The following is a 6,574-nucleotide window of genomic DNA, read 5'->3' on the forward strand; positions in this document are numbered from 1 at the left end:
GATACATGAGCTGCCATTATCCAATCACACATCTGCTTACCTGTATCTTTTGCTCGTTTCTCCTTCTCCTCTTTTCTATTTTTTTCTAAACAGAGCACCTGATGGCTTTGAACTTTTCTTGTCCATCTTCCATTGATTTTCATTTTGCACTCCAATATGAACACCCATCTCTCAACCCGAGGATCACCACAACATAACCTAACAGACCTACACCTTAGTTCACAGATTCACTTTGTCTAGGGTGCATTTCTGAGATTTCACACAACCCAGGATTCAAATCATGAATACATAATGGTCTTGGATTTACAACATTATAAATGAAATGTGCTCTATTTGGAAGCAGCCGGCCTTTTCGACGGGTTGTGTGTGAGACTTTAAATCATCAAACTGTAAATTTTAAATTGTTATTGATCCCTTTACCCCGAGTCCTAAAGCGTATATTTATTTTCTTACTCTTCTTATATATATTGTTTGTTTACTTGCACTGCTGTAACTGGAGCCTCGTCGTCTCGTCTCTCTGGATTGTATGTAGCGGAGATGACAATAAAGTTTACTTTGACTTCGGCAGCAAGCAGGCGCACCGAGGGCTCTCGCGCTCACTTTTCGCGTATAGGATTTCGAAAAAACATCAGTGCAAATTATAAGTCTGTATTATAATGTCTGGTGTTTTCGTGTTTGTTGTTTTGTTTTTATTTTGTGAGTTGGTTATTAGATGCTGCTCCAGCCGGTCAGTGAATCCCCCGCCGCCCCGCCCTCTCCTCCCTGCGCCGCAAGCAGCAGGCGCACCTCGCAAACGAAGGGCGCCCTTACTCCCCGCAAATGGGCGATAGAAAACCGATCGGTGCGTATGCCATTCCCAATGTGTGCTGGCTGACGTCGGGGGAGCTTGAGTACGAGCATTTTTTATTTTTTTTTTGGCCAATGCCCGTTATGCCGCCCAATCAATCAGATGAACTCTTAATACCAACCAAACGCTTATGAACACATAAAAGCTTTCAGCTGGTGTTTCTCTAACTAAGTAACGAACAGCTGGAAAAATGAGAGAAGTGGGAAGTGATGATTTACTTGCTCTCTGTTGCCAAATGACTAATGTTAGCAGAATTAAATTCTTGCAGTGATTAGATTAATACTGGCAAAGCACTTTTTTCAAAATTAACTTAAAAAAAGCATGCCTTTAAAAACACATCTGATAAAGTATTAATATTTTAAAATTGTATTATATTTTACTTAAAACTACATTATACAAGCATTTCACATATCAGTACATGCAAGTGTCCACTTTGTGGCAGCATTTCTTCATCACTATGTTGTCACTGTTGCATATATATTATACCTGCACATTGTTACTGCTCTTTTGAAACAGATGCCTCCCAAAACAAATATTTTTAATAATCAACTATTTGCTCAAATTACCACAGATATTCAGATATTCTTGTGTATTATGCTTTTGGTCCCTACCAAGAACTAACGCCCCAGTTCTTGACTGTTGTTCATTTTTGTTCATTTTTATTCTGACAGCTTGGTCCTTCAAGCTGGATCTCAACATTTCCCCCGCTCACCTCGGGAACATGACCGAGACCGTGCATAGGGGAGTCTGGGGCTCCACCCCAGTATTGTTTAGAAGTGCTGTTTCAGAATGTAGAGAGCGGGAGCTAGAGGCAACTGAAAGAGTGACGAGAATCATAAACCAGAGGAGCAACTAGAATTGGGAGCAAGTGGCCTGGGACCGCGAAAAGGAAACCTCACATGGAAAATAAGATAGGCCTGCTACTAGAATCCTAGAATCTGACTTTTCTAGACTTTTCTAAGAGAGACTAGTCATTTAAAAGGGTGTGATCAAAGCCCAATGCTCAAACACCACTTGTTGTAGAGACCCACCTTTTGGCACATCCCATTTCCTCAAATTCTGTTCCACAGCAGGAACCAGGACCTTCAACAGAAAAGGGTGAAGCCAGGAGACTGGGTGTTCCTTAAAGTCATTAAGAGCAGTGAAAATAGTGGAGAGAAGAACCTGGATGTGTCTAAGCCATTGTAAGTCTGCCACACACGTCAACCACAAAGACAACAAATAAAGCTGAGGTAAAGCAACACTTTCAAATGCACTTTAAAACTATCTATGCAATGGAACCTGTACCTGTGCCCTAGTTTATCTGGTTATATCTTTTACTGTGGTTTTAGGCCTAAAGGCAAACACTTTCTCACAAATTCTATAAAAGAGACCTACCCACATTTGAATGGCACGTGTATATATATATATATATATATATATATATATAAAAACACCCAGCACGCCCCTGCGGGCGGTTTATCCTTCAAGCTCCGGTCCTCTACCAGAGGCCTGGGAGCTTGAGGGTCCTGCGCAGTATCTTAGCTGTTCCCAGGACTGCGCTCTTCTGGACAGAGATCTCCGATGTTGTTCCCGGGATCTGCTGGAGCCACTCGCCTAGCTTGGGAGTCACCGCACCTAGTGCTCCGATTACCACGGGGACCACCGTTACCTTCACCCTCCACATCCTCTCGAGCTCTTCTCTGAGCCCTTGGTATTTCTCCAGCTTCTCGTGTTCCTTCTTCCTGATATTGCTGTCATTCGGAACCGCTACATCTATCACTACGGCCGTCTTCTTCTGTTTGTCTACCACCACTATGGTGGTTGGTTAGCCACCACCATTTTGTCCGTCTGTATCTGGAAGTCCCACAGGATCTTAGCTCGGTCATTCTCCACCACCCTTGGGGGCATCTCCCATTTTGACCTCGGGACTTCCAGGTTATACTCGGCACAGATGTTCCTGTACACTATGCCGGCCACTTGGTTATGGCGTTCCATGTATGCCTTGCCTGCTAGCATCTTGCACCCTGCTGTTATGTGCTGGATTGTCTCTGGGGCATCTTTACACAGCCTGCACCTGGGGTCTTGCCTGGTGTGATAGACCCCAGCCTCTATGGATCTTGTGCTCAGAGCTTGTTCTTGTGCTGCCATGATTAGTGCCTCTGTGCTGTCTTTCAGTCCAGCTTTGTCCAGCCACTGGTAGGATTTCTGGATATCAGCCACCTCCTCTATCTGCCGGTGGTACATACCGTGCAGGGGCCTGTCCTTCCATGATGGTTCCTCGTCTCCCTCCTCTTTCCTGGGTTTCTGCTGCCTGAGGTATTCACTGAGCACTCGGTCAGTTGGGGCCATCTTCCCAATGTATTCTGAGATGTTCGTTGTCTCATCCTGGACTGTGGTGCTGACACTCACCAGTCCCCGGCCCCCTTCCTTCCGCTTAGCGTACAGCCTCAGGGTGCTGGACTTGGGGTGAAACCCTCCATGCATGGTAAGGAGCTTTCTTGTCTTTATGTCAGTGGCTTCTATCTCCTCCTTTGGCCAGCCTATTACCCCAGCAGGGTACCTGATCACGGGTAGGGCGTACGTGTTGATGGCCCGGATCTTGTTCTTACCATTCAGCTGACTCCTCAGGACTTGCCTGACCCTCTGCAGGTACTTGGTGGTTGCAGCCTTTCTAGCGGCCTCTTCATGGTTCCCATTCACCTGCGGGATCCCCAGGTACTTCTAACTGTCCTCTATGTCTGCAATGTTGCCTTCTGGTAGTTCAATCCCCTCAGTTCTGACTACCTTCCCTCTCTTTGTTACCATCCGACTACACTTCTCCAGTCCGAACGACATTCCGATGTCATTGCTGTATAGCCTGGTAGTGTGGATCAGTGAATCGATGTCTCGTTCACTCTTGGCATACAGCTTGATGTCATCCATGTACAGGAGGTGGCTGACAACTGCTCCGTTCCGTAGTCGGTATCCGTAGCCAGTCTTGTTAATGATCTCACTGAGGGGGTTCAGGCCTATGCAGAACAGCAGTGGGGACAGAGCATCTCCTTGGTAGATCCCACACTTGATGGTGACTTGTGCTATGGGCTTGGCCTCTAGTGTTGTACGCCACATCCCCATTGAGTTCCTGATGAAGGCTCTTAGGGTCCCATTGATCTTGTACAATTCTAGGCATTCCAGTATCCAGCTGTGGATCCAAGAAGGCCTATGTTGAGTCATAGGCCTTCTTGTAATCAATCCAGGCAGTGCACAGGTTGGTCAGTCTGGTCTTGCAGTCTCGGCTGATTGTTCTGTCTACCAGTAGCTGGTGTTTTGCGCCTCTGGTATTCTTGCCAATTCCTTTCTGTGTCCCGCTCATGTATTGACCCATGTGCCTGTTCATCTTAGCCGATATGATGCCTGACAGGAGCTTCCATGTGGATATCTGCCACTGTGATGGTTACTGGACCCTGTTCAGGGAGGTCGCTGTGGTCTGCCCTCAGATCCTCTAGCCACTGAGCATTGCTGTTATGGGTTGCATCCTTCTCCCATATGCTCTTCCAGTATTGCTCCGTCTCCAGCCTTGGTGGTGCTGTTCTCTTATTGTTCCCTTGCCACTGAGAGTACACCTTTGCTGGTTCTGTGGAGAACAGCTGGTTTATTCTCCTGCCTTCTATCTCTCTGGTGTACCTCCTCAAGCGGCTTGGCAGTTTCCAAGGCCTCAGGTATGGACAGCTTGCTGTATTTCTTAGGCACCTTATTTGTCGCACCTTTCTGCAACTCCGTTAGTTGGCTAACCTCCATGCTACTTTGATCTTGCCCTCTTGCCTCCTTCTCCATGGAGGGTACTGCCCCTTGTCGCTGTTCAACTTGTAGCCAAGCATCTCACTGATCACTGCTGCCGTATTGTAGATCAGCTTTTTAGTGTCGGTAATCGTGGTTGTAGGTATTGCCCGTAGTGCTGCATTAACATCATCTACCAGACCTTCTGAGGGTACTTCACGTAATCTTGGTAATCGGCTACGGGGGATCCAGGTTTCAAGCTTGGCCATGATCCTATTTTTCAGGTCAGTTCCTCTCGCACTCAATGATCCTTCTCCTATCGCACTTGGGGCTATGTACCCAATCTCGGGTGGGGGTGATGATATCGCCCCCCTGACCTGGCGTCCTGACTCCTCCTTGCCGTAGCATTTGTGTTGTACCTCGTCAATCTCTAGCTGTGAGAGCAGTCCCTTCGAATGTTGGAACACTGAGCTACTAGTTGTTTCGCCGTCATTGTGGATGTTGGGTATCGAAGAATCCATAGGTCCCTCATCCTATTCATGTAGCCCCTTCTGCCGGGGTTACTTGCGTAGTAGCATTCCAACAACGCCCTGTTTTCGTCTCTTGCCCACCGATGCCTTCTTGTTCCAGTAGCCCACTTTTCGTCAGGGTGCCTCAACACCTGACGCGGACCTTGTTGATCCGGGCCACGTCCGAGCCGGCATGCCTTCATATTTATCTGTCTCGCTCATGTCTGCGGTAGGCTGGGGGTCTAGCCTTAGGACCCTTACTGGATACAGACGCCCCAGGCAGGAATCGAACTTGCGATCCTCTGTTCCAAAGGCGTGTAGTCTAACCACTACGCTATCCAGCTGCTTATATGTGTGTATATATATTGGAGATATATATATATATATATATATATCTCCAATACATATACACACATATAAGCAGCTATATATATATATATATATATATATATATATATATATATATATATATATATATATATACATATACATATATATATATATATATATAGACCCCATGGGGGTTCCAAGAGGACTCCCAGATGAGTTTAAAGCAAATAACCAGATAGCTGCAGGGTTTTAATCCATGTTCTGGTAGCTAACTATTGTTAAAATGTTGATTGGATAAATTAACTATATTACAAACAACAAAGATTCTTGAATTACTTTAGAGTTGCAAATAAGAGACTTTTGGAAGAGCAGAAAGATAATATACTTTAAAGGCATGTTGAAAGTCTTATCTTCAAAAATAATAAAAATAAATAGAAGCTTAGCAAGAGAAAGAACTCTTACTCTTCCCAAAGAGCCTGAAACAAGAAAAGTGGAGAAAATGAGGAGGAAAATCTTGTCCTAAAGGAATTGCTAGACAATATAAACCCTTGTTTTAAGGGGCAAAAAAGACAACATAATTCCAAACTTATTAGACTATAGTGGGCGGGATGCAGATGTTGAATTCATCTATCACAGGGGTGGGGAACGCCAGGCCTCAAGGGCCAGTGTTGGCTCATTTTTGCAAGACATAAACCTGAAGTACAATAATCATCAATAATCATCTTTAACTCTGGGAATGGGACCTTTTTATTTATTTATATTTTTCTTTTTAGATTTCCACCTGAATATGTTACTCTAAAATCATCTCGACAATTCTGGAAAACAAAACCAGCGTGGGTTAGCTGCCAGTAAAATTATGCCATGATGTCAATTTTTGTAAAACGATATAACTGATGTGCATGATATTGTTATGAAGGAAGATCAGGTTATTAAAATGCTCGTCTCCTGTTGATGTGTCATGTTGTGTTGTCCTGCATGGCGTCGATCAGCAGAATCTGCTGATGTGCAATTGAATTACCTGCTACTGAAGGTGGAAAACAAATCATCCTACACTGTGACTTTGTTTGGTCTTATGTGAAACCTACAAATATTTAATCAAATCCAACATGTGACATCCTGTCACAGAGTTATTCTGATAGATCAGGGGTGG

Source organism: Rhamphochromis longiceps, linkage group LG4 (genome assembly GCF_057381845.1).
Source record: "Rhamphochromis longiceps isolate RC_006_pf linkage group LG4, R_longiceps_female_GT1.1, whole genome shotgun sequence".
In the NCBI taxonomy this organism is placed as follows: domain Eukaryota; kingdom Metazoa; phylum Chordata; class Actinopteri; order Cichliformes; family Cichlidae; genus Rhamphochromis; species Rhamphochromis longiceps.